We start from the raw sequence: 10081 nt of genomic DNA on the forward strand, positions 1-10081 counted from the left end.
AAGACCTGTCCAGCCTGTCCTTGAACAATACCAGAGTGGAGCAGCCACAGCTGCTCTGGGCAACTTGTGCCAGGGCCTCACCACCCTCACAGGGAAGGATTTCTCTCTAATACACTAACCCTTGAGGCCATTCACCCTTGTGCTGTGACTCCAGGCCTTTGTCCAAAGCCCCTGGGATCTCATTAGGCACAAAAAGAGGCTCTAACATCTCCCTGAAGTCTTCTCTAGACTGAGACAACCTAACTTATGCAACCTTTCCTCAAGAGAAATGCTTCATCCCTCTTAATCATCTTTGTGGCTCTCCTCCATGGACCAGCACATCCCCAAAGCAGAAAGTCTGGACTATTCCATAGGCACAAACAGCCCAGCACTTCACTGCCCTGTTTTGCTGCTGTCTGGCCCCCTGGATACGAGGCAGGGGTGACATGACTCTCACTACTTTGCCCTGTGGCTGGATCCAGGGGACAGCACTGGGAGTAGCAAGTCCTTCTGCCCTGGAGCCTCACCTGGACATGTGCCCTCCTTTTACCACCAAAACTTTCCTGCTTTGGGTCTAAGAGAACCCACAAATGGGTCATGGGCAGCCAGGGACAACCCATCCTCAGGCAGCTCCAGGCAAGCAGGTTTAGTTTATTTTGGCTATTGAAAACAACTGCCCATGAAGGATATCTGTGAGTGTCTGCAAGCCCAAGAAGACAGGAGACATGTCCTCTGGTCCTTTTCCTTGGGGGTAAGAAAAAAAAAAAATCCCATTTTTATTATCTAAATTATGACATCTTCCTGTCAGGAACCTGAGGGCAGGCAGGGCCACCTGCACTGCTAGCCCTGGGCATCCTGCAGCTGCTGTGGGCAAAGGTCACAACCACATCCATGTTTTTATGCCCACAGATGGGGACCCACAGGGCAGAGTGACACAGCAGTGACAGCCCAGCGCAAGCAGGATGCCCTAGCCCCAGGTCCCCCAGGTATGGCCTCTTTGCTGAAGATCAGTGCTTCCATGTGGTGCTGCTCAAAGTGGGAAAGAAACAGTCTTTTGTCCTATTAATTAAATCAAGAAACCTGAAAGACATTGCCTTGACCCCTAAGGTTTTGTTTAGCCCTAGATGAAAATGCTTTGCACTGAGTTTGGTGCAGGTGTTTTAAACACTTCTTTTTTTAGTTTCTGGAAGCATGAGTTCTGCTAGATCTTTGGGATCCTTTGGGATCCTTCCAAAATCTCCATTAGCTCTTCAAATCTTCCAAGACCTTCATTAGTCCACAAGCTGAACCACTTTTCAAGGCAAGGCCTTGTCCCACAGATGGATCAACCATCTCACTGTGCCAGGCTGGGAGCCATCCCAGACTCTGAGCCCAGTGTCCCATCCCCTGTGGCAGTTGTGCCCTGGCCAGTTTGGACAGGCCTCAGCTGGTTCAATCAGGCAAATGATCTAACAATTCTATCATTAAATATTTAGTATTGATGGCTTAGGAAGGAAATAATTTGGGTTTGTGAGAGACATCATGGTGCTGATGCTCCTGCACCGATGCCAATGCCTTCTCACTGTTGGCTGGTGAGTGCCTGCAGCTACTTCATGCCAGGCTGCCAGGCTTTTCCCATTGGGTTAGAGGGACCCAGCAGCATCCCTGGCACCCCTGCATCCATAGCAGCTGGAGGCATATGGCTGATTCTGGGGAGGTTCTTGGTGAGGTCTGCAGGAGCAGCTTCACCCCTGCAGTGTCCCACACTCTGTGCTGCCTGGACATCTGCACTTGTCAGCCCCTGTTTTATTACTTCTCTGTCCCAAATCCTAAGGGGGTTTTCCAAACCCAGCCATTTTTCACATTTTCCTTGGATGAGTAGACTGTTGCATTGCTTCCAACTCCCAAAAAGTCATAAATCTCCTTAGCCTCTTAGCCTTCCTAGAATCAAGGAATTAGGAGGAAAAAAACCACACACACGCCCCCCCCCCCCAAAAAAAAAAAAAAAAAGAAAAGAAAAAATTAAAAAGAGCACACAAAAAAACACACCAAACACAAAAGCAGCTTTTATAAGCAATACTTTTTGGAGAGGATATTTATTTTCCTCCAGGGTCCTCAGTCTTCTTCTCTCCCTTTGCTGAGTTTCTCGTGCAGCACCCTGCCTCCAGAGGGAGCCCAGAACTGTGAAACTAATGGGGCTGTGAGAAAGTTAAGTATTGCAAAACTTAATTGGGTTGTTGGGGCTGCCAGGCTTGGAGCAGCTCATCCCACAGGATCCAACACCCCCAGGGATGACCCAATTGCTTTGCATCCCGCAGGACAGCTGTGCCAGGGGGGTCTGAGGAGGGGCAGAGCTCCCACTGTGACTGCAGCACGTCCTGGGAACAAGGGGAGCTGGAGCCCCTCTCCAGTTCCTGTGGTTTTCCAGGGATTTCAACCATTTTATTGGGGGCATGGGCTGCTTTTCCTCCTCCTGCCTCTCAGTGGGATTGGCCGTTCTCTGCTCACAAGATGCTGGTGTGCTAGCCTCAGGATGGGGTGTGGTTCTGCAGAGCAGGATCCCTTCTTCAAGGTCCCCAGCCCCATGGACCCCTCCTGCCCTCTTGCTGCTGGCTGGAGGCACCAGGGTGATGCCTTCAGGGCTAGGGAACTTTTGCCCATCCTTCCAGCTGCCAGACCAGCTGCAGGGTTGAGAAATGGCTGGTGTGTGCCAGTGTCAGGCTGTGACAGCCACCTTGGCTGACCACTGCCACAGCTCAACAGCTGCTGAGTGCTCCAGCACTGCCTGTGAGCATGCTAATGACTCCCTGCAATGACAGATGGACGGGGGAACACTGCCACAGGCACCGCTGTGCCAGCAGGCGTGGTGGTGCTGGGGACATGCTCAGCAATTCAGGCACTGCTGGAGAAATTCTCTGCCCCAGGCACACTTAAGGGCATGTGGATGCACATGCTGTGCCAGGCTGTCCCGTGGACATGCACACGGTAATGGTGCACACACTGGGACTGTGGTCATGCCATGTACATGCTCATCCTGTATCTGTGCCCACATCATGCTTATGGGTTGCACGGCCCATGGTCATGTGTACCCATGCTGACACTGACCATGGTCACACTGTGGCTTTGCTTGCACTGTGGCCCTGCTCTCACCACACCAAACTGTTCCCCTCTCATTCCTGGCTCTCCAGCAAGGTGAAGATGAAAGAGGCCTTCCATAGGCAACCAACCAACTGCTGGGGCTTGATGTCTTCCCCTCCAATGCCCCCAGACACCCTGGATGCATGAGCACTGTTGGTGCTGCACAGTGAACCCCCCAGACAAGGCTGGGGGAGGCACCTCATCCTGCAGCAGCATCCTGGAAAAAAACAGGCTGGGGATAAAATTAGCTGGAGTTTTTATAACTGGGGTTTTATTTTTTAAAGCAATGGAAAGTACATCACTAGTGGGAAAATCCTGAAGGTCTGGGCCAGCCTGTGGAATAGTAGTATGTCTCTGCTCTGTGGTGGATATCCTGTTCACCCCAGGAGGGATGTGAGGTGGGAGCTGGCTGTAGGAACAATTGGCATGGCAGCAAGGACCATGATCCTGGCCCCTGGAATGCACCAGGGTGGTGCAGTGGCACATGAGGCAGCAGGGACAGCTGGGCCCTGCCAGGAGGCATCACATGGCCATAGGGCTCCTGGGAAACTCTGCTGGGAAGGACCCCTCCTCCAAGCAGTACTGGTCCCTCCAGCCAGGGAAGATACAACTGGGGGTCTGCAAACTCAGGAGAGTCCTGGAGAGATTGGAGAGGGATGGAGCCACCAGCAATTCCAGTGTATGAAGTGAAGGTAGAAGCCAGATCCAACCCATCCTAAAGCAGGCAGCTCCCAGTGCTGGGGTGCAGCAGCTCCCTGATAAGTGATGGTGCTTCTGGAGGTTTGCCTGCACTACAATAGAGGGATTTTGACAAGTACAGAGAGGAGGAATCTACTGAAGGGTGAAAATCAGAAAATCATGGCTGGCTCAGGTCACCCCCCAGCTGAAGACAGCTGGAGACAGGAAAGTGTCCCATATGCTTGCTGTCACCTTCCTCATTCATGGATACCACTGGGTGGCAGGAGGGAACGGTGGAAATATCACAGCTGTGTTACTGGTGGCTGCTCCCAGGCTTATCTGCTGAGAGCGATGTGTCAGGCTCCAGCTGGATTCTGACATTATTTTTTAAACAAGTGGAACTTGAACTTGTAAAGATCTCACCTGAAAGCTTAAAGCTACTGCTAGTAGCCAAAGCAAGTGGCTGGTCCCCTGGTGAGCTGTCCAGTGACTCTCAGGAGACCTGAGTTATTGCAAACACTGGAAACATTTCTCCTCGTGCAGCAACCCACTGCTGAGCCACAGAACCAGGCATCTCTCTGCTCCCTGCCTCTCAGGAGTGATGGTCCTGGCAGATTATTGAGGGGAGCCTGAGCAGCACCTGCAGCCTGGCACAGGGCTCAGGCTCTCCATGCCTTGGGCTGGAAGTGGCTGGGATGTGGCAGGTCCCTGGCAGCTCTTCTTGACCCTGGGTTAGGGAAGGTGCTTTGACTGTGCAACCCCCCAACCACGGAAGAGCTGATATTACTGATTTCGGGGCTCGCTTCCAAAGAGAGACGTGTGGGGTGTTGGAAAGGGAAGCTGAATCCTTTAGCAAGACACATAAAGTCTTCCTGCATGACAAGGTGAGGGTAGGAGACAGTGGCAGCCAAGCAGGCTCCCAGCACAGTTTGGCATACAAACCCTCAGAGGCTGAGCAGGCTCGTGCCTCGGGAAGGCAGAGGTGTGGGATCTTCCACAGGCTGCAGGTTGGTATCTGCTCCGCCATGGACCTCCACAGGTTTCAGGAGCACAGCTGCCTCTTCATGGTCATCCCCACGGGCTGCAGGTAATCTCTGTTCTGGCACCTGGAGCACCTCCTCCCCTCCCTCTCCACTGAACTAGGATATGTAGGGCTGTGCAGTGGTTTTTACTCTTTCTTAAAAACATCATCCCAGAGGAGCCCCCATTTACTGCCGGCAGGCTCAGCTTTGGGTGGTAGTGAGTCCAACACAGGGACAGCTTCTGGTGCCTTCCACTAAGGCACTCTACAGACCCCCACTGCCCAGACCTTGCCAATGCAGTCCCAAGGACACAATGTCTCCCTGGCAGGATGGGGACCAGACTAGAGCAGAAGGGGGATGCACTGGAAGCGGGATGTGGATGCTCATCGATAGCAGCTCTGCTCAGCTCCTGTCTGCTTGATACACACACCAGGCAGGACCACGTCTGTCCTGACAGAAGCTTCACACACCTAAGCTGATGTTAGCTCTCCTGAGGGCACACCAACCTGGGCAGCTGCTCCAGCACCTGGTGCAAGGGAGTTTGAGATCTGAACCTCACTGCTCCTCAGAAAGGAGATGAGTGTCTGCTGAGTGCCTCTGGAAAGCTGCCTGCACCCCTATGTGCTGCCAAATTTTACACTCATGCACTGTTTCTCTGCTGAGAGTTTAACTTCAGCCCTGCCCAGGGACTTTGAGCAGAAAGAAATTACTCCAGTAAAGAAAGCTTTTCCCCACAGCAGGGTGGTGTTTCCCTGCAGCACCTGTCATTAGCCCATGAAACCATGATTGTTCTTCCACCTCACAAAAATGAAAATCCACATGAAACTGGAAAATTTGCACTCAGTAGTTTCATCCAAGTCACCTGTTGAAACCTGAGAGCAGGAGGTGGGACAAGCATCCTTTCCATGCTCTCTCTGGGCATGGCCCTATCCCTGCAGGCACAGAGGAGCACCTGGAGGTCACGGCCAGTTTCCTTTGAATGAACCTGGGTAGGTTTTTCTTTTCCTTTTGTTCTAGGAGGAAACCACAAATGTATCTTAAAAGGGCAGAGCTATGGCCTTGAGTGAAGCATTAGCAGCTCTGAAGGCCTGAGATCATCCCAGAACACAGATGGTCTCTATTTCCTTTCCCCTCATGGTGGCTCAATCACCTCTGCAATCTACTTTAGCCTCAGAGATGTGTTTAACTGGTGCCATCCCAGGTGAGGGTCTGACTGCTCTCTTGTCCTGCAGCAGAGAACATTTGTCATGGGATCTTTTCTTCAAAATACTTTGCAGATCAGAACCATTGAATCATTCGAGTGGCAAGGGACCTAAAATCTATCTTGTTCCACTCCTGGCCCTGGACAGGGACACCTTCCACTGTCCCAGGTAGTTCCAAGACCTGTCCAACCTGGCCTTGGACACTGCCAGGATGGGGCAGCCACAGCTTCTCTGGGCACCCTTTGCCAGGGCCTCACCACCCTAACAGGGAATGATTTCTTCCCAATATCCCATCTAACCACTGAGGACATTCCCCCTTGTCCCCAGTCCCTCTCCAGCTCTCCTGGAGCCCCTTTAGGCGGTGGCAGGGGCTCTGAGGTCTCCATGGAGCCATCTCTTCTCCAGGTGAGCACCCCCAGCTGTCTCAGTCTGGCTCCAGAGCAGAGGGGCTCCAGCCCTCAGAGCAGCTCCGTGGCCTCTTCTGGACCACTGCTGGCGAAGGAGGGAGCTGGACTCCAGAATGGACTGGAACCCTGCCCAGCACTGTGTGTTGCTGTGCCATGGGGGCTGTGGAGCTGTCCCAGACTTGCTTCATGCTGAAGCAACATTCTTCATGTTTCAGAGGTTTGCACAAAGCCAGCTGACCTGCTTGAAGTGGCCTTAAGAGACCCAAAGACTGGGTGTGTCTGTTTTGGGACAGGAATAGCTACCTGCAGCCCTGGGGTGTGTCTGAGGGTGTCCCTCTACAGCAGGAGAGATCCCTATGCATCCTTGGGAGCATCCAGCTGCACATCAGTCACATTGGTTGGTAGCACGTGGAGGAGGAGGAGGAAATGAATGAGGCTTCCCAGGGCTTTTTGAGATCTTCACAACACATGATTTTCTCACATTCAAGCTGGTGGCATCCCATCATCTTAGAAGCTCAGGTTTGTCCTGAAAGACAAATATAAGTCCAGTTCTGCAGATATGTCCAAAACCTGAAAAGTATAACTGCGAAAATCTCTGCCAGTCATAAATGTTAGAAGCTTTTCATTGTTAAGATTTTGGATTATCTGACTCCCATCTTTGAGTTCTGAATTATTTGAGAAAAAGCTCTTAAGATAGCTGGGGGGCCCTGAGGTGCACCAGGAATTCAGAAGGAGAGTTCATGTGAAAGGCTCTGGGTTGGGCAATTATGGTGAAGCAGGAGGGTTAAATCTGGGAAAAAATGGGATTAATAAATGGATTAAAGCTGAATAATTTCCTGGCTAGGGTATGATTTAGCCCAACGGTAAGAGGTGATTTCAGTGCAGCTGTACAGAGCTCATCCCTGTTTCTGGGCAGCTCTGTAGAGCCTCAGTTTTGCTGGAAGGAGAAAAGTCTGGCTGCTGGAGGACTTGCTGGGAGGTGGATGCTAAGGGATTGTAGCCTGGAAAGGTCCCAGTGGTGTTTGCCCAAAGTGGGAGCTGTCAGCAGCTGGGAGAAATCTTCTGCCAGTTGCCCAGATATCAGCAGGTTTGGGTGGGGATCCTGCAGGGTCTGGGCATCAGGAACAAGGAGGGATGCTGCCAGGAAGCACCCAGGGCTGAGAGGCAATATGGGAGAGGGAGAGATCCCTTGGCTGAGCCTTTGCAAAGGGTCACAGCACCCACTCTCCTGCCCTTATGTTGCAGCAGATCCATTGCTGCCAGCCCTGAAACAGGACTCCTGCAGCCAGTCAGGAGCATTCCAGGCTGCTTTGGGCACCTCACACTGCCCTCCCTGCCACAGTGGTGGGAAATGAATCCGTGCCACTGTCTGCCCATGCCATCAACTGCCTGTGCCATCATTCTCTTGAGTGTGCCAACACCTGCCCTGCCTATGCATCATGTTGGCATTGCTCTGCTGGACACAAGAGGTTTGTTCTGGCCCCAGGAGCAGCAACAGCTGGCGGCACAAATAACAACAGCCTGTGGTGTCCCCAGTGCTCCCGTCAGAAGGGCTTCTGTACTCCTCTGCCCCCACCAACTGGGAGTCCTGGGGGGCCTGAGAGCACTGACATCCTGAGGGCAGTGGGAGCTGAGTCCCGGAGCCCCTGGGCAGTGCATTTGGCTTTTGGCTCTGTCACCAGGATGGCACCTGGAAGTCCTTGTGCAGGAGCAAAAGAAGCTCTTCCACTCTGGGTCCAGCATGGGTGGATTCGAGTCATCTCCTGACCTCCACAGTCAGCTGGCTGAGGCTGCCCACTGGAATCCCAATAGGCAAGAAGGATCTGGCTGCCCAGTTGGTGGGGAGAGGGTGGGAAAATGCCAGTTGGACTAAGGCTGGAAAGAGAGTGCACATTGTGTCAGCCATGGCTGGAGCCCTCAACTCTAGCAAAGGAAATGGTTCTCCTGAGATTTCTTGCTGCATTCTGGGATGTGTAAAGGACTGGAAGTGAGCCTGCAGGCTGGAGGGGTGTCCTTAGGGCTGTGTACTTTAATTTAACTTTAGCATTGTTAAGGCAGTCACTGTATTGACAAAGGACTGCTCCAGGCTTGTGGGGAGATCTGAGCCAGTGTGCTGGGGCTGCTCTCATGGCTCCTGATGAAGAACAATGGGAAAAGAGACAGGCAAAACCAAGGGTCCAGACAAGATGTTTCTGTGATGCAGAGCTTTCCCAAGACTGTAGGGTGGGAGGAGAGGGAACGCTGCAGGACAGCTCTTCTTGGTGTTCCCCACCCCATGGCTGGGGCGCACAGCAGGAAGCCCCAGATGTGCTGGGAGCCTGTTTTTTATTGAAGTCCTGCCAAAGAAGAGAAGAGACCTTTCCATTCCCACAGGCTGAGTTTTCAGTCTGAGATCTTGGATCAAACAAGTATAGTTTGATGCCAAAGATTTGCAGGAGCCCTAGGACAGGATGGGACAACTTCTCCAGCTGCAGTGCTGTGCTGCAGCATGGAGGGACAGAACATCACCACTGGCAAGTCAAACCCTCCATGGGATACTGGCCCTCAAACCAGCTGTCAGCATCAGAGGGAAGAAAGATGATTTTACCCAGTGCAAAATGGAACCCCTTCCTGTATCCTTTCTCAGAGCTCAAGAAAGGGGTGCTGAAGCAGCATCAGCTCATTGGCTTGGGACTTGCTGCTGAAGAGCTTCAGTACAGCAATAGGAAGGTGGCTTATGCCCTAACAGATATGCTCCTGCCTCCTGAACTTGCTGCTATGGCACATGTGAGGGTGGGAGATGCTCAGAGCCCACCTAAAATGTTTGCTTTTCCCTAACAGCTCTAGGGATTTGAGGGAACCTCTGGGCAGATAATTTCTCCATGCATCAGCAATGGGAAAAGAGCAAATTCACTGCACAGAAGAGCTGATGCAGAGATGCCTATACAAACCACATCTTTTTGGGTTACTTGAATTCCCCTTGCAGCTCAGTACAATAGCTGAGCATGGAGTAATAGGTTCTGTTGGAACTTCAAGGCACACAAATCCCTCATATAGCCAGGTTAAATGTAGAGAACTGGGGAATAAGAAACCACTTCATTTCAGAAAGGATGTGGGTTTTGAGGGACAGTGGACAATAGTGCTTGTACCCACCCCAGGAAGAGAAGACACCCCCACATGGCCTACCTCCCCATGCCCTGCTGCCTGTCATCTTGTCACTTACTTTTTGCCTTTGCAGCATCCCAGGGCCTTGTTCACTTCAGGTTTCTGGGTGATGAGTAGCAGGGTTAGCAAAAGGGCCCCTCAGCTGCCCCCAACAGCACCCTGTTCAGTCAGAGCCCTCTGATGCTTTGGTGGGGCTCAGCGGGGACAGCCTGGGTGTCTCAGCCTCCCCCAGGGAGTCCATTCTTGCTGTGGGTCTCCATGGGGCTGTGGTGATGGCCATGGGCTGCTTCAGTGAGTCTGTTGCCCTGGAAGCCAGGCAAGGGCTCAGCCTCTGCATGGCCCAGCTGCTCACCGTGGCCATGACCTGGTGCTTGTGGGGATGGGCTGAGATTGTTCAAAACATGGTTTCTCACTTGGAATTGGAGACTGTGGGTAGTGTTTGCCAGTTTAAGAAAAGTGACAAGCAGTTCCCTGCTTTATTCCAAGCAGAAGATAATTTTCCCCTCCATCCTGCCAGCTCTGTCCCCACCCC

The 10081-nt window shown here is 52.4% G+C and overlaps 1 long non-coding RNA gene across 1 annotated transcript; it reads right to left on the reverse strand.

Moving 5' to 3' along the window:
• Window positions 1-3345: 3345 nt before the first annotated feature.
• Window positions 3346-10072, reverse strand: LOC135283121 (uncharacterized). The gene is made up of 2 exons (XR_010349002.1): window positions 9608-10072; window positions 3346-6931 (listed from the first exon to the last, which is right to left on the reverse strand). It is a non-coding gene; the product is annotated as an uncharacterized LOC135283121 (long non-coding RNA).
• Between the last annotated feature and the right edge of the window lie 9 nt (window positions 10073-10081).

Source organism: Passer domesticus, chromosome 18, assembly GCF_036417665.1.
Source record: "Passer domesticus isolate bPasDom1 chromosome 18, bPasDom1.hap1, whole genome shotgun sequence".
Taxonomy (NCBI): Eukaryota; Metazoa; Chordata; class Aves; order Passeriformes; family Passeridae; genus Passer; species Passer domesticus.